A 19154-nucleotide genomic window follows, 5' to 3' on the forward strand; every position below is an offset into this window, starting at 1 on the left:
GCCAAATTAGTATTAACAGCAGCCTCACCCCATTCGGATGTTTCACAAGCTCAAAGCAAGTTATTATGTTGACTTAAAAAGTAACTTCCCATAAACATACGAATTTCCTTTATTCCAATTCAATTACAGAGTGGTCATTTGCACATTCTCAGAATATTTTACAGACATGTGCAAACCCAATTCAGCCCCTTAGTGTGATTTAATCAACAACAACTTGTATTTATGTAATAACTTTAATGTAATAAACCATTCCAAGATGCTTCACAGGCACTTTATGAAGTATAATTGGACACCAATACACACAAGTCGACACGTGAGAAGATGGCAGAAAGGTTTGGTCAAATAAGTATGTTATAAGGAGTATTTTAAAGTGGGAAAGAGAGGTGGAGAGTATTGCGGAGGCAAGGATCTCAGCAACTGGAGGTATTGACTACCAATGATGGAACAATTAAAATCAGGGGTGCTCAAGAAACCAGAATTAGATGAACACAGATATCTGTGGGTTGTGGGGCTGGAGGAGATTGCGGAGATAGGATGGGGTGAAATCATGCAGGAATTTGAAAACATGGATGAGAATTTTAAAATCGAAGTGTTGCTTGCCCGGTTGCCAATGCAGGTCAGCGAGCATGGGGGTGATTAGTCAAAGAGACTTGCTGCAAGTATACAGTCAAGGGGAGCAGACTTTTGGATGTCTCAAGACTTCAAGGTTACACATGTTAGAATGTGCGAGGCTAGTCAGGAATGCATTGGAATAGTTGAGACAAGAGGGTGACAAAGGCATGGGTGAGGGTTTCAGCAGTAGATAAACAGAGGCAGGGGTGAAGTAGGGCAATGTCAGGGAGGTGGAAATAGGAGGTCTTAGTGATGGCAAGAATATGTTGTCAGAAGTTCATCTTGGAGGCTCATTTATTACACCAATTATCCAAGGAATTTACATTACTGCAACATAGCTTAAGATTTAAGTAAGTCAAACTGGCAGCTTTTCCACAATCACAACAAAACTAACAAGAAATTAATATAAACAGGAAGTGCTAGAAACATTAAGCAGGCCACAGGCAGCATTGTAATGCACATGCTCACTGCAAGAGGCCAAATTGAACACACTCTAGTATCAGAGCAGCAATTGGCCTCCCACCTCACCTCCACCAAGAGTAAATGCTAACTGCTGAAAACCACGGCAGCAGAGGTGCCCATCACCATAAAAAAGGATGAATATTTGGGAGCTTCAGCTATTTATGCAGGACCGATACTAAACGCTATTAAATTACATAAAGCCATTAATTTATATAAAGCGGGCAGCTTGTCTTTCTTTTATAGACTGTTTCTCCCCTTTGTATTTTTCTCCTTCCCTTACTTGCTGGAGAAATTATTATGCAGACCCAATGAAAAGTCTCTTGGTGCCTCTGCGAGTCTGTGCGAATCATCAGTAGATTGGTCAGTTACAGTGGACAATCATCATCGTCAGCCACAGCCCAGTGTCAGCTGACTGCTTCATGACTGCCCCAGTCATCGTCCCAGCAAACTTTGGGAAAAGCTTTGTCTTTTTCGTGGGCATGAATTGTGAGAGTTGGCATGTCTGAAAGTGAGGGCGGCCAGCTTATCTGAGGCTAACGATGAAGGGGAAGAATATTTTTGCAGCTCTTATGTTTTGCTGAGGAATTGGCTTTTTAAAACAAGCTGCAGCAGTCTGTTGTGCTTTGGCTGCAGTGAGCTGAAACTTGCACTGAGGCTTCACCCGAGCATCTTCAGTGACCTTGAGAGAAGTTTCACCAAAACCCTGGAGAAGGTTTCTGCTGATTTTCCTCTGGTTACTGTGGAAATTCAACCCTGCAGGGTTTTAGCAAGGTTTCTTGCTTGACAGCATCTGGCACCCTCTGCTGTCCAAGCTCATTAAATGCAGTAAATCCCGATCTGATCCACTCTGAATCAAGCCAAAGTCTCCCGGCGATATGAATCACTGCAAACTTCCTTATACTGTTTCCTTTTGTTCATTCAGTCTCACAAAAAACTCATTGCAGATTTAACAAAATAAGAGATAAAAGTGGGCCAAACCAGCTTATGATAAGGAAATGTAATCAGAATATGCCACATTCATTGACTTTGTGCAACTTTTTCAGAAGTGTATGATTAAAAGCTGCATCAATACCTGATTCTCTTGCATATTTGCGTGTTTTAAAACAAAATTGAATCGGGTACCATTATTAAACTGTATAGTTTTAGATGAGATGTTAAACTGAGGCCCTATCTGTCTGTGGTGGACATAAAATATTCTATGCAATGATTTGAAGAAGAGCAGGTGATTACTTCCCGATTTCCTGGTCAATATTCATCTTTCATCCAATATAATTTGTGGGACCTCGCTATCCTCACATTGGCTCCATGCTTCCTCCACTAACAAGTGATTACAATACAAAAGTATTTCAATCACTGTGAAGTGCTTTGGAATATCTTGAGGATGTGAAAGGTGCTTTATAAATACAAGTTCTTTCTTTTGCCAACCAATAATGTAGTGACTGCAGTTGGAACACTTGTAGACATGGACATAATTGCGAGGCTTGGCTACAATGTCCTCATGGTCAAATAGCCAACTGACACTCACTGCCTGGACTCATGGGTGAAGAACACCCATTTCAATGAGGTGATGCAGGGAAGGCTGGTGCTGGTCAATGACATAGCATTGTTCTATCAGTAAACACATTTGTCTTAAAAAAAGGAGTTTTTGGAGTGCGTTGAACTAATGTAATCTGGAAGAATATCAGCAACTCTAACATCTCCTCATGAAAAACGTGGCATAATGAAAAGTAGATCTAGGCCTGACCAGACTGTGAGCCAATTCTTTTATTTTATATTTAGAAAACAACATTCTATAAGTTCAGGGAGTTATAGATCAATTAGGGAGCAATAATCATTATACTTGGCTTCTCTTATTGGGCTGGATTTTCAGCTTGGCATCCAGGTGCGCACCCAATGCGCACAAGCGTGAAATAGTGCATGATGACATCAGGTGAGCATCCTGACGTCATTGTGCACTCGCGTGATATTTTGGTCAGCAGGCATGCACAGGAGTCAGCACCGCACCCGCCGACAATTAAGAGGGCTGTTAAGCCCATTAGTAAACTAATTAAACTGAATTTTTCCCTGCCCTGTCCAACCTTACGGTTGGCGGATGAGTGACAAGGCCAAGCGGCCTTTAGATTTTTAAGGAAAACTCATCCATGGGCAGGATGAGGTTTCCGATGTTAATTAAAAATAAAATACGTTTTTTTTAAACTCATTTTTAACATGTCTCTGCTCATGTCAGACCTGGCTTTCTGTAGTCACGTGACTGTGCCAAGAGGCTGCCTCTGGAAACAGACATCTGACAGCATTCAATAAAGACTATCACTGACAGACACTGATGAAGGCTGCTGTCCTTATACATGAAACACTTCCCTCTCTGTCATGAAACCCCCACACTTACCTGGACTCTGAGACTTAGAATCTAGGGACTCCTTGTAATCCCAGTCCTTGCCACTGCTGCTGCAATCAGATTGGCCAGCAGCTCTCTAAAGCAGGACTTCCTCCCGAGCGAGGGGTAGAAGCCCTGTCTCCAGCTGATTAATGCTCCTCGGAATGTTAAATGGCTGTGGGGCTGCTGTAATTGGTGGCGATACTTCCCATGTCAACTCTTCAGGTGGCATAGCAGGAAACCCTGCCATCCGAAACATCCTGCTCCACGAACCACATCTTGCCAACTTGAGTACCTACTCATTACAAAAATAGAATTACCTGGAAAAACTCAGCAGGTCTGGCAGTTTTTTTTGTTTTTACCTACTCATTATCCTGACTCTCTGTCTCCTATTTCCCAACCAATTCCCTGCCAATGTCAATGGGTTGCCTCCAATTTCATGTGCTCTCATTTTTGTTGAAGCTGTTATGTGGAGGCTTATATAACTCTTGCCAACATGTAAACCTTGAAGCAGGTATGGCTCCTGTGCCCCATTTCTTGCATGTTAACCCTGTCTGACTCAGTAGCACTTTCACATCCAGACCAGAAGATTCACCTCTAGGTCAGAATTTGAGCACATAAGTGCAATTTTAACCCAGCCTGCCACACAGGTAGCACTGAAAGGAGGGATGAAATCAGATTTGGGTAATTTCCAAACTGTTTATATGCAAAGCATTTATCTCATTGAGGTTTGTGAAGTCTTGCTGTGTGCAAATTGTCTGCCATTTGCCTGTTAAACTACAGTTTCTAAACTTCAAAAATACTGATTGGCTGTGAAGTGCTTTGGGATGTCCCAAGAATGAGGACGGTGCCATATAAATACAAGTTATTCGCAGAGTGATGGGAAACGATAGAATCCTGTTAATGTTTTATCTGAACGCTGCTGTTTGGGGTTTCTAAAGTAACAAACTTCTCCAAGGGCAGGATTTTTACCTTGTTAGGTGAGCATGGCAGGCAGGCCTGAGAGCAGCCGCGAGACCAACCGCTATCCAATTAACGGCCAGCCAGTGTGAATCGCATGCTGAAACGCTCAGCGATGCCTGGGTGGGGGATGGGGGCGAGGAGGGCAAGCATGGAAGTCAGCACATGCATGTGGGTGTGCTCAGTGGATGCTCCCTGAAGGCACATACCTGCTTCAGGGAGCTGAAGGCTTCTAACATTCAAAATAAAGATTTTAAAATTAAGGTAAACATGTCCCCTCCAAGTGACTAAAAGGGTTAAATAATGAGGACAGTTTGCATAGATTAGGCTTGCATTCCCTTGAATATAGAAGAGTAACAGGTACTCTAACTCCGTTTTTACATCATTACAAGCCATCGCCATTGGCATCGCCATCGCCATTGGCATCCTCATATTGCTCGTTATGTGTCATCGCAGGTTGGCTCGTTTAATGTTCATCTTGACATCTGGTTCAGTGACCCAATCAGCACCATTGTGAAGAAAGGTGTTTATACTCGAGAGAACTTTGATTTTTTGGGGAAAAAAACCCCAGAGGCAAAGTTCTAAAGAAAGAATATCCAAAGCAAGAGGTTTTTTTTTTTTTGCAAGCAAAAAGCTAAAGCCTGGCCTGCTCATCTCTGTGAGAAAGACCCATTCCTTGACTCTGCGAGCTGATTTCAATTTTGGAGCTTCAGGAGCACCTGCTGTGGATGAGGCGCAGAAGCCATTAAGGTTTTGTGTGAGAGAGGTATTTTCTAGCTTATGCAGGTGTAGTAAAATTGTTTTCCTCGTCTCTGAGTTGCTTGGATGAAAAATACAAGTCGTACCCTTCAGGAGGCTGACTCTGCAGTCGTCTGCAACTCTCCCAAGTCAGGCCCTTGTTCAAGTTTGCAGCAGGCAGAGGAGCCATTTTAACATCAGTGAGAGAGCCATTTGCAGCATCTGAGGATCAGCATAAGGTTCTAAATCACTCAAAGCCACCTCCGCTGAAACACTTTTGGGATACCCTCAAAGCATTCCTGAAAAGGTCAAACATCTCCAGCAACTCATGGTGACCAACCAAAATGGGAAAAGGTTCACTTGGGAAGGCATCAAGCACAGAGGCTGGGATGTTCTGGTCCCGCCCGTGGCAGGCGTAATGGCGGGTGGGAAGGGAAAAAGTCCATTTCCCATCAGGATCAAAAAAGGTTGCAATCATCTGCTCCTGCCCTCAATGGCGACGCTCTTTTCCTACCGTGCCATGTTGGGAATTCCATCTGAATACATTTGAATATCATGAATGTTCATTATCAAGGCAGCTTGCCAGAATCATGACCCCATGCTGGATCAAAAGGCCACACCAGTGTCTAAGTAGACCGGCATCATTCACAACCACATATAAACAATGCACCTGGCAACCTGCACTTCACGCTTGACTCACACTGCGCTCATGGCACCTCGGACTCCTTACCGGCTTCGCACGAAGCAACACTTCACTTTCAACGGGGGCTAGAGAGGCAAGGCTCTATATTCCAGACTAGTGGCAGGGGTGGGTTGTAACGTGCTGCAGGGCAAAGGCTCAACTGGGGTTGGTGTGGGGGAGACAAGACAAAAGCAAGGGAAGGGGCTATAGAGCAAGGGCTCAACCAGGGTGGGGAGTGGAGGGGGGATGAAAAGACAGAGGCAAGGGAAGGGCCTGAAGGACAACGGCTTGACTGGGGGGAGGAACAAGACTGGGGAAGGCTGTACTCAGACACATGACTGGAGTGGGATGGAGGGAAGCATCCTCTGGGCCACAATTGGGAGAGAGTCCCTTACAGAAAGATAGAAGTAAGTTGGGGCCAGAGTGGGATTGTGGAGTGATGAAGTGCTTCAGCTTACATTGTTGAGCTTCTAAAGACAGTCCTTGTCCCAGACAAGAGAGGGGGAGGGCATGTCAGTCCTTTGTCAGTAGTGCCCAACATTATGTGGGCAGGGCATAGTCATCACCTCACGCACGGCAGTCTGGGGGGGAGGAGGTTTCTGGCATAGTACTGGGCCGCAGATGGTACAGTAATAGTCAGGGGAGGCACCTACAGCTTGGAGATGGGGAAACAGCTAGTGTAGGGGCGGGCACTGGATGGTCTCAAGGGGGGTCCCTATATGTGACATTACAGTAGGCCTCAAGATGGGGAAGGGTGCGGTCTACATAGGACATAGGCACATCCATTTCAAACAACCCAAGGGGTAACACAGGAATATCAACCTCAATTATAAAGGGATCAAGGATTACCACGGGAGACTGAGAGTAATAGGAGGGAGGGAAACCTGAACGTTATACCCATCCAGAACAATGGGAGGGATTTCCACAGTTGGACAGGAAGGGTCGAAGCTGGCCTGGTAATAAAACCTGAGGGCCACCATCTTGGAACCTCAAGCAGGTTGGTGCGCAAGAAGTGAAACTAAGGAAAAGTGCTGTTGGGAAGAGCTGTTAGGCTTCTGGGAGGAGTGGACAACAGCACCGGAGGGTTGTTTAACAGTGGATCCATCTAGAATCTGTATTGTCACATGAGGAGGAATGCACAGCTGAGACATCTTTGGAGCATCTCAGTAACTATAGAGACAATATGGAGCTTTCAATGTAAAAGTGCATTCATGTGAGACTAATTCCAATGCGTTCCAATTATTGATCTCCCTGCAATAGCTCATTGTACCAACTGAGGTAATTCCCCACTGTGATAATGATTCTAAAAACAAGTGGGCACCTGGACAAACAGGAGAAGCCTCTTGGAAACCCCACCTCAGAACACTGAAGCTACCAGGTTCAGAGATGGGAACTCCCAGGCGCCCCCTAAAAGAATCTCATTCCCTCACAGAGCACGTGCCTTCATGTGTATTGCAAAGGATGTAGTCATAGAGTCCAATGAATGAGTAATTTATTGCCTTGAATAAATGCAGGACATCTAAGTGCCTGGCCAAATCCATTGCATAGCAGTAGGCCTACTGAAATGGGGCTGGGTGAGGGGAGGGCGTGGAGGGGGGTGGGAGAAGCATACTGTGACACTGAGAGCGGTCATTGCGATGGTCAGGATTGTGTTGGCTAATATGTGCCTGGACTGTAACCAAGCCCTTGATCCCAGAGTCACTCACGATTCAGTGACAGAAAGAAAATCTTTGGAGGCTGTTGTTCAGTCACGTCTTTTTTTTAAGGGTCCTGCAGAGAGGAAATCTTCAGGAAGCTGGAGGGTGCATTTAATGTTGCCTGCATCATCGCATGGAGGCAGGAGGAAATGCGGAGAAGAGTGCTATGGCAGCGCCAGGCTCACCAAATGGAGGAGCTTCACCCTGATGAGCAAAGGACAGCAGGACCGCCTCCAGACCCAGCAGATGAGGCTCACAGAAATGCTATACAGAAGATGCGTGTCATTTCTGCAGATGAGCGAAGGACAGTGTCGTTGATGCCTCTGCATGTCTAGGGAGCTGGTGGCTCACACCTGCCACATTCTTCATGAGTTGATGCTGCAGGGATTGGGAGGACATCCTCTGCCAGTGGCTCTGAAAGTCCCTGCAACTCTTAACTTCTACGCAAGGGGCTCTTTCCAGAGCTCCACAGGGGACCTCTGTAGGATCTCTCAAATTTCCACCCACAAGAGTATATAGGGCAGTGATGAATGCCCTGTTTGCCAATGCCCACAATTTCATACACTTCGCTAGAAATCAAGCTAGACAGGCAGCCAGAGTACTGGGCTTTGCTGCTATTTCCAGATTCCCACTGTGCCATCGACTGCACTCATGTGGTCATAAAAGCCTTCCTGGCAACAGGAAATGCAATACATCAACAGGAAAGGCTTTCACTCACTCAATGTGCAGTTGATCTGCAAGCACCAAAAACACATCATGCAAGTTTGTTCGTGATACCCAGGAAGCTGCCACAACTCCTACATCTTGAGTAGATTGTAGGATCTGGACACCTTTGAGGGACCACACAACATCCAGGGCTGGCTCCTCGGTGACAAAGGCTACCGGCAAAGGACGTGACTGATAATGCCCGTCCGATGGCTACAAGATCCAGCTGAGGGAAGGTACAATGGTGCACATTGCACCACACGGACATTGATAGAGCAGGCCATTGGTACCTTGAAAATGCGATTCTGATGCCTGGACAGATCTGGCAGAGCACTCCAGTACACTCCCCAGGGAGTCTCATGGATCATCATGGTTTGCTGCACACTGCACAACCTGGAGCTGCAAAGTGGGTAAATGGGATTAGGTAGTTAGGTCAGGTGTTTCTCACATGTCGGTGCAGACTCAATGGGCCAAAGGGCCTCTTCTGCACAGTGATTCTGTGAACTTGCCAGATGCCGAGATGGAGGAGCTGCACGTCTCCTCCGATGTGGAGGACATCAAGACTGATGAGGGCGATGAGGCTGAGGAAGCTGAGGCTGCAGGGGAAGAAGCCTTGGCCTAGGTCAATAGAGACAGACAAGCACATGAGGTGCTCATAGCCACCAGGTTCCAAGAGGATGGTGATGAGTAGCAATGCTTATCCTGTCGGAACAATGCCCTCCATGATAGGCCCACATCACCACCAGCATGGCTAATCTCCTCAACCATCTTCTTCAATCTGAAATTGAGCATTTAGACATTCTGCTCACCATGTCCTCATCCTTTGAAGGATGATGAAGCCTCTGGGGCACATGCCCTTGCTGAGATGAGGTACCAACTGCTGGAGGTTATTCCAGTATCACAAAACAGAAGGTGCTGCCTCTTCAAGCATCTCTCCAGCATCCCAGTTGCTAAGGCAGCCAACAAGAGGCAGGAGTTGCACTGCAGTCCTCAGTGGACTCATGGCAGTGTACCTTCAGCCTGACAAAGTGCCTCAAGAAGATCCATTCTCAGCAATGGATAAATGCCTTATGCGTCACTTTGATAGTGATTCTGTGAGGCTAGACATGGGCTAAGGCAGGCGAGGATGTTCAACAGGTGTTAATGCTTGTTCAAAGCACTCAATCCTCATTGTTACCTTAATCCCCATTACATTGAGACCCTCCCCTCTCAGTTAGGGATATGAGACTCCAGTTAGCCTGGCCTTTCAATGGACATTGATCAACTCACGATGACCAATTGCCTAGCGTGGATGAAAAAGTCTCCTTTTTGACACTATCAGTTTCCCATAATCGTCAGCCCTGGACCTTGCGACCCCAAAAATGCAGACGCACTATGGAACCCTTAAGTTTCCACTTTGTTGAAAATAAAGGGCACGCATCAGCTGCATTACATCCTAGCTCCAACCCACTTCTGTCCTGAGCATTGTCTTCCCATCAGGCTCACATATGAGCATTGAGACCATGCCCAATGGTTCCATTAACTGCAAGACACCTCCATATGGATGTAGCATCGCTGAGCTCGGTGACTGTTTAGGGGAGGGGAGGCTAAGCAGAGTGAATGCATCCCTTATAGATTGCAAACCCTCATGGATGACAGGGAGCATGAAGTTCAAGGAAAGATTACCCTTCTCCATGTGCATCTACATCTCTCATTGCACACTACACCTTCACCTTTCCACAATGCAGATGAGTCAGGAGACTACATGAGCCTCCATCTTACAGAAGCAAGAATGAACGTCACTTGAACCTGCAAAGTATGTCAACAAGATGCCTTGCCCAAGCACACTTTACATTGAGGGTGAGGCATTACTGATGTCGGAAATGAACTGAGAAGGGACACACACTGTGATGAGATGGCTGCACACAACATTAACCAGAGGCTCATGATGCGAAATCTGTGATAAGTGGGGGGAGGGAAAATGGTGTGACATCTGATCGAGCACAACACAACTCAGCACAGAGGAGGCATCCACAAGAGGAGATGTGGAATGGGTGCAATTCTATTTACATTGGTGGAAAGCATATACATGTGGTGAACACCCAGGCCACCATCATACTCCTAATACTTCTTGATCTTCCTAATCCTATTGTTATGTCTAAGTGCATCCCAGACATCCACAGTGGAGGTGAAGGCAGCCTGTTGTCTGTGATGACTTTGGTGGGAATCCACTAGAGTGCTGGGACTTGCAAGGCTTGCAAAGCCCTGCTTTGGGATCACAGGCAGAAGGGGTCGGGATTAGCTGAACACTCCCGGAGTCACCTGGGTAGATGGCCCCAGGGTATCCAGCTGCTGCTCCTCATCCCTAAGGGTGCCTGAGGGCACCTGGCTGACTCCTTGAGGGGAACAGGTACCTGGAGTGAGATCTAGATGCCCTGGCCCCCTCTCACATTGCCATTGGTGGATGCCACCAATGCCTACAGCAACGTAGTGCAACTCCCATAGCAACACAAGCACAATGTCCTGGACCAAGATCTCCATGGCAGCCACCATCCCACCGGTGTTGACTTTGGTGTGCTGGCATGCCAGCGCTATCTCTTCAGATTGAATGCAGATGGACTCCTCCATTGTACGTTGCATTCTGTGGTATGCAGCTGACAGCCCTGCTTGATAGTCCCATGTCTGTTGCTGCTGCTACAACATGTGCATTAAGGCCGAGTCTGCAGGCTTGTCATCTGACTGGCACTCAGCAGAATCCTGGCCTCCAGCAATCCTCAAAGTGCCAGCGGCCTTGGGTGTCACTTCCTCCATCTGCTGTGTACCAGGATCTGTGCTGTGCTCACTAGAGTGTGACACCGAGCCTGCTGCAGATCTAGGTCCTGCTGTGGTGTGTGTCTATGCTGGTGGAGGCTGTGGGTGAGTGCTGTGGTGGGCCTTCCACAAGCAGGTCCTCAAGATACACATCCGAGGCGTCGAGATGAAGGTTGGCTCCCAGTGTTCCTAGGGTACTTGGCTGTGGTGTCTTTGAAAGAGTAGAGGTAATTAATGCATGGCAATAGATTCAAAGACATAACATTGCGCCCACAGTCTCACTGTCTGAAGGATCAGCTGGTGCAGGGTCCTCACTTGGGTGTGTGCCACTGACCTCACTGTCACCTCAGGCACAGTCCCAGTTCTCTCCAGCCAGGTGTACTGCAAGTTCCTCATGCTGGGTGAGGGCTCTCAACTCTGGCATTCCACCACCAGCCTGGGATCTTTCCCTCTTATTGTGGGCGAGCTTGACCTGCATGAAGATAAGTGGAGAGAGTGTGAGCAGGAAGCATGCCGAGGCAGATGATAAGGCTGCTTGCCTTGTGTGGGTGCTGAGTGGGGCCCGTACCAGGATGAGGACACAAGCTGCACAGGATGTGAGCCCAGATGGAGATGTCAGGGTGTGTGCGGGAGAGTGAGTGCTAATGTCCCTTGTGTTGGTCGTGTGTAAGATCGCTGTGGATTGTCATCCTGTGAATGTGTGAGGAGCCTTTTGAGACTGTGAGCTGAGAGGGATGAGAAGGCTGACTTACTCTGTCTGTAGGGATGAGATCATTCATCTGTTTGTGGCACTATATTGCTGTTCTCCTGTGGACTGAGTCAGCACTCACCACCACAGACACCTCCTCCCAAACCGGGTTGGTGACCTTGTTGGACTTCCGCCAGCCATCCCAGGAGTAGTGAAGGTCACAGTGGGCCTTGACAGCATCCAGGAGGTGACCCAGCAAACCGTCATTAAACTTGGAGGCTGCACTGTTCCTGCTTTTGGGGGCCATCCCTCGCCTGGAACAGTCCAGGGCTGCAGACATTGAAAGATCTGTGTGTGGGTGCGGTTTAAAGATAGTGCACAAAGCAAGGATCCACTGATGTCAAAGCGTGTCGGGTGAATCACAGGCTGCCCGCCGGCGAAACTGTGTGTTTCCAGCTGAAGCATATTTAGTGAGGTGAGAAGCAGAAATCAGGTGCAAAAATTTGCCGTCGCAGCTGGAGGGAAAAAAGCTCTTTTTCCCGCCCGCCACCGCACTTAGTCCGCGGAAGGAAAAATCCTGCCCAGAAGCTTGCTCGGGAACATGCGGAGGCTAAGTCAAGGTGACGGAATGAGTGTAAAACACTCCAGGCCACTCCTCTAACTGACCCTCCAAACAAAACCTGCCCAGATGCGGCAGACTCTGAAGATTGTACATTGGACTTATCAACCATTTCAGAACCCATCAAAGTGGAGTGGAAGCAAGTCATCCCTGAATCCAAGGGACTGCCTAAGTAGAGAGAGAGACTGGTGAATATTATTTCATTTCAATTTTACAGTATTCCTTTTATATTTAGTGATTTATTTTATTTTGCAAGTTACTTCAGCAAGGAATGAACAGTGCTGCGCATCTATGGTACAGTATTTCAACATGTACATTTTTTTTTCCAGGTAGAAATGTCCGAAGGAACCCACCTCTGGCTTTAACATTGATTCCTATGGCAACCCATGATTCACTTAAAGTTGCTTCACTTAAAGTTGCAATTTCAAGAATGCAACCACAACTTTAAGTGAGGACTTATTGTGCAAGATAGTTTGGAGTCATTTAAATGTCATGAACCTTTGACCCAGCCTATAAGTTATCAACAAAAAGAAATGTGTCTAATGCTAAGGAAGGCAGAAAGTAGAAAAAGGTACACCGTAACAGCAATATAATCAGATCTAGGCCATTCAGGGGTGATGTCACGAATTGTTTCTTCACACAAAGCATAGTGGAAACCTGGAATTTGATCCCACAAAATGGATGTTGAGGTTGCATCAACTGAAAATTTCAAAGCTGAGATGATAGATTTTTGTTAGGCAAGGATATTAAGAGATATGTAACCAAGTTGTGTAAATGGAGTTAAGATACAGACCAGATCTAACTGAACGCCAGATCAGGCTTGAGGGCTTGATAGGCCTGCTCCTGTTCCTATGCTCCTGATCCTATAACCAAGAAACAGAACCATTTTTCTGCAGCATTTTATAACTGTGACTGTTTCTCTGATTCAGAATTCATGGTCTGATGATGGAATACACCCTAAATGTTAAACGGTCCTCCTCTTTACTGACAGACTGACCTGCTGTGTACTTCAAAATTTTACATTATTTTTCTTTGTGTCAGAAGTCTCGGTGTTTATCTGTAAAAGACATGGTTGCTGCTATTGAATGAAATTCCCTTCTCTATTGGCAGTCACTATACTACTGCTATCATCTGTCTCTCAATTTGAGGATGGCATCTACTCAGAGTTGTAAGTCTCTGCCATGAATCTTCATGTAACTGAACTGGCCGATTCTTTACCCCCATGTCTTTGGGCAGGATCGTAGTGTAGGATTTGCTTCCCTTTTGTTCCTTCTCTGCCACGACTCTGCCTCATCATTAAAGCATTTGGACTCAAAGAATGGTACAGCTTGATGGACAAATTGTTTCCATTTAGAACGATTGTTAACAAGGTCCTCCAAGTCATACATGTCAATGTTGCTGCACTTCAAGGAGAGCTGAGTGTCTTTGAAGCATTTTCTTTGTCCTTCCCTGGAACACTGGCCATTTGAGAGTTGACAAATCAGAACATGGCAGGGGATATATTTTTCAGCCGTTTGGACATAGTGTCCAGTCCATCATAGTTGATTTTGCAGAAATTTTGCCTGAGTGCTTGTGGAGCTAGCTCCAAGGAGGACACTAGCATTTATTTGATGGTCCTCCCATTGAACCCGGAGAGTGTGGCAGAAGCATTGCTGATGGGATTTCTCTTGCGCTCTTGTGTGTCCCTAATACATAGTCCAGGTCTCACTGCAGAACAGGAGTGTGGTGACGACAACTGCTCTGCACATTGGGCTATTGTTGACTTGTGGAGGTCTTCATTGTCAAACACTAGTTGCCGTAGTTTGTAGAAGGCTGAGCTGGCGCTGCTGATCCGGTGTTGGATCTCTTCGTCAATGGTAATCTTTTGAGAGAGGTGGCTGCCAAGGTATGGGAGGTGTTCAACATATTCCTGTCTCTCCTTCAACATATATCCATGTGGGTGACTCTTAAATGCCCTCTGAAATGGCCTAGCAAGCCATTCAGTTGCACAAAACCACTACAAAGTCTAAAAAAAGGAATGAAACCGGATGGACCACCTGATATTGAACTAGAAAGTAGAATTGACAACAACAAACACAACTCTATCGACCCTGCAAAGTCCTCCTTACAAACATTTGGGGGCTTATACCAAAACTGGGAGAACTGTCCCACAGACTAGTCAAGCATCTGCCTGACATAGACATACTCATGGAATCATGCCTTGCAGACAATGGCCGGGATTTGCCAGCCCCATCGTAATGGGACGCGCTGCAGGAGATTCAATGCCCAATCAAAAGCCCATTGACTTTCGGTGGAACTGGGCGATCCCAGTGGCGGGCAGGGGCGGAAAATCCTGCCTAATGTCTCAGAATCCACCATCACCATCCCTGGCTATGTCCTGTCCCAATAGCAGAATAGAATTACCAGAGGTGGCAGCACAGTATTATACAGGCAGGAGGGAATTGCCCTGAGAGTCCTCAACATTGACTCCAGACACCATGAATTCTCATGCCATCAGGTCAAACATGGGTAAGGAAATCTCCTGCTGATTACCACCTACCATGCTATCTCGCCACAATCAGTTGATGAACTAGTACTCCTTCATGTTGAACACCAGTTGGAAGAAGCACTGAGGGTGGAAGGGCAACAGAGTATTCTGGTGTGTGACTTCAATGTCCATCACCAAGTGTGGCTCGGTAGCACCACTATTGATTGAGCTGGCCGAGTCCTAAAGGATATAGCTACGAGACTAGGTCTGCAGCAGGAGGTGAGGGAACCAACAAGAGGGAAAAACATACTTGACATCATCCTCACCAAGAGCTTCCAAGGGTATATAAAAAGAAAAAGGGTAGCTAAAGTGAGCATAGGACCCTTGGAGGATGCGACTGGAGAATTGATAATGGGGAACAGGGAAATGGCAGGTAATTTAATCCAATATTTTGCATCGGTCTTCACAGTGGAGGATACTATAAACATCCCAAAGATATCAGATAAGCAAGGAGCTAATGGGAGGAAAGATCTTGTAACAGTCGTTATCATGAAGAACAAAGTATTTGACAAACTAATGGGACTAAAGGCAAACAAGTCTCCAGGACCTGATGGCCTGCAAGTAAGGGTTTTAAAGAAAGTGGAGATACAGCTGAGGCATTGGTCGAAATATTCCAGAACTCACTGGATTCCGGGAGGGTCCCAGCGGATTGGAAAACCACTAATGTGACGGCCCTGTTCAAGAAGGGAGAGAGACAGAAAAGCAGGAAACTATGAGCCAGTCAGCCTAACATTTGTCATTGGGAAAATGCTAGAGTCCATTATGAAGGAAGAAATAGCAGGACATTTAGAAAAGCTTAACACAATCAAACAGAATCAATGTGGTTTTGTTAAAGGGAAATCATGTTTGACAAATTTGCTGGAGTTTTTTGAGGATACAACAAGCAGAGTTGATAAAGGGGGACCGGTAGATGTAGTGTATTTGGATTTCCAGAAGGCATTCAATAAGATGCCACATAAAAGGTTATTGCACAAGATAGGAGCTCATGGTACTGGGGGTAATGTATTAGCATGGATTGAGGATTGGTTAACACACAGAAGACAGAGAGTCGGGATTAATGGGTATTTTTCAGGTTGGAAAGACGTAACTAGTGGAGTGCCATAAGGATCAGTCCTAGGGCCTCAATTATCTATGTTGATGACATGGATGAGGGGGCAGAGTGTAATGCATCCAAATTTGCTGACAAAAATAGGTGGGAGGGCATGTTGTGGTGAGGACATAAGGAACATGCAAGGGGATATAGACAGGTTGAGTGAGTGGACAAAAACTTGGCAGTTGGAGTTTAATGTAGGAAGGTGTGAGGTCATGCACTTTGGTAGGAAGAATCAAAAGGCAGATCATTATTTAAATTGAGAGAGACTCCAAAAAAGTGCAGCACAGAGGGATCTGGGTGTTCTTGTGCATGAAACACAAAATGTTAGCATGCAGATGCAGCCAGTAATTAGGAAGGCAAATGGAATTTTGGCCTAAATTGCTGGGGGGTTGGAGTTTAAAAATGGGGAAGTCTTGTTACAACTATACAGGGTGTTGGTGAGGCTGCACCTGGAATACTATATACAGTTTTGGTCCCCATATTTAAAAAAGGATATATTGGCATTGGAGGCAGTTCAAAAGAGATTCATTAGGCTGATTCCTGGAATGAAGGGATTGCCTTATCAAGAACAGCTAAACAGGTTAGGCCTTTATTCATTAGAGTTTAGAAGAATGAGGGGTGATCTTTTTGAAACGTACAAGATTCTGAGGGGTAGGTGTTGAGAAGATGTTTCCACTAGTGGGGGAATCTCGAACTGGGGGACATAGTTACAGAATAAGGGGACACTCATTTAAAACTGAGATGCGAAGGAATTTCTTCTCTCAGAGGGTAGTCTAAAACTCTCCACCCCAAAGAGTTCTGAAGGCTAGATCACTGAAAGAATTTCAAGAGGAGGTAGATGGATTTTTGAAATATCGAAGAGTTGAGGGCTATGAGGAGCTGGCACAAAAGAGGAGTCGAAGCCTGGGACAGATCATCCATGATCTTAGTGAATGACAGGGCAGGCTTGAGGGGCCAAATGGCCTACTCCGGCTCCTATTTCTTATGTCCTTATGTTCTTATGATCGTAGGATGTTCAGCACCATTTCCTATTCCTCAGATACTGAAGCAGTCCATGTTCAAATGCAACAAGACCTGGACAATATCCAGACTTGGGCTGACAAGTGACAAGTAACATTCATGCCACACATGTGCCAAGCAATGACCATCTCCAACAAGAAAGAATCTAACCATCTCCCCTTAACATTCAATGGCATTACCATCATTGAATCCCTCACTATCAACATCCTGGGCATTGCCATTGACCAGAAACTGAACTGGACCAGCCATATAAATATAATGGATACAAGACCAGGTCAGAGGCTGGGAGCTATTCACCTCTTCAAAGAACAAGTGCCCTCTGGTGTGAGTATTAGCTACTGGCTAGGTGGAAAACTCTAACCTCAGGCACCTCTGTGCCAAAACTAAACTGACCACCATAGACACGCAGGATCTACAGTTTGCAGATGACTGCAGTGTCATTGACCACTCTGCACCAGCCTTGCAAGCTACTCTCAATCTCTTCAATTCTCCATACAAGAGACTCGGCCGGTCCTTGAATGTTGTCAAAACAAAACTCATATGTCAACCTGCACCTGTTCAGTCAAATAATCCACCTCACATATTATTTGTTTATTCATTCACAGTATTCGGGTGTCACTGGCTGGCCCAGCATTTATTGTCCACCCCTAAATGCCCTTGAGAAGGTGGTGGTGAGCTGCCTTCTTGAATCGCTGTAGTCCATGTGGTGTAGGTACACCCACAGTGCTGTTAGGGAGGGTGTTCTGAGATTTTAACCCAGCGACAGTGAAGGAACAGTGAGATATTTCCAAGTCAGGATGGTGAGTGGCTTGGAGGGAAACTTTCAGGTGGTGGTGTTCCCATGTATCTGTTGCCCTTGTCCTTCTAGATGGTGGCGGTTGTGGGTTTGGAAGGTGCTGCCTAAGGAGCCTTGGTGAGTTTCTGTAGGGCATCTTGTAGATGGTGAACACTGCTGCCACTGTTCTTTAGTGGTGGAGGGAGTGAATGTTTGTGGAAGGGGTGCCAATCAAGTGGGCTGCTTTGTCCTGGATGGTGTCAAGTTTCTTGAATGCTGTTGGAGCTTCATTCATCCAGGCAAGTCCTGACTTGTGCCTTGTAGCTGGCAGACCAGCTTTGGGGAATCAGGAGGTGAGTTATTTGCCACAGGATACCTAGCCTCTGACCTGCTCTTGTAGCTACTTTATGGCTAGTCCAGTTCAGTTTCTGGTCAATGGTAACCCCCAGGGTGTTGATAGTGGGGGATTCAGCGATTGTAATGTCATTGACTGTCATGGGGCAATGGTTAGATTTTTTCTTGTTGGAGGTGGTCATAGCCTGGCATTTGTGTGGCATGAAGGTTACTTGCCACTTGTCAGCCCAAGCCTGGATGTTGTCCAGATCTTGCTGCATTTGGACATGGAAGACTCCTCATGGGAAGCCTCCTGGCATTGATTGCCACATGAAGATTGGCACTAATTGTATTTTACTTTGAAGAAACTGGCACATGTACATTGGGTTAAATGGCTTCCTTCCGCACCGTAGTATTCTTTGATTCTACGACCCCAGTAATAGCAGATCAGTCCAAACTGAAACATGATCTACTGAAATATTTGGGGCTGGGACTTCACATCAACATAAGGTTGCTGAAATGAACTGGAAGAGCTAGTTTCTCCACTGCTCAAAAAATTGTTCAATATTATTGAAAAATGCATAAGTAATCTTAGGTTTAATCCTTTTATTAAGCATGTGAGATGTGGCAAACTGAATAAAAATTATTGTTTATTATGAACCTGATAAGGTTCCGCATCTATTATGCTGCTGCCATAACAAAGCAACTCCTACCAACCATACAAACATCGGTAAGGCTATTGTGACAAGACATCACCAAAGAGAGGAAGAGGACTGCTAATAAACTATAGAATTTGTACCAGAAGACAAATTTGTCGATATCACAGGGCTCTTGTCAAGAACATTGAAAGGCTGTTTGAAGAAAAAATGAATGGAAAGTTTTGAAGAGAGCTATTAGCTTGACAGATATGGAAAAGTTAATTATACTTTTCAATATGCTTCAAATTACTTGGTTTCATGAATTTGCTCTCCTGGTACATGCTGGAACTTATATTGCGAATTTGGTCCTGCAGAGCAGTGCATCTGAAATGTAGCCTGCCTGACTTTCCATTGCCCACAGTTTTCCAATGATTCTGGCAC

Source organism: Carcharodon carcharias, chromosome 4 (assembly GCF_017639515.1).
Source record: "Carcharodon carcharias isolate sCarCar2 chromosome 4, sCarCar2.pri, whole genome shotgun sequence".
Classification (NCBI taxonomy): Eukaryota; Metazoa; Chordata; class Chondrichthyes; order Lamniformes; family Lamnidae; genus Carcharodon; species Carcharodon carcharias.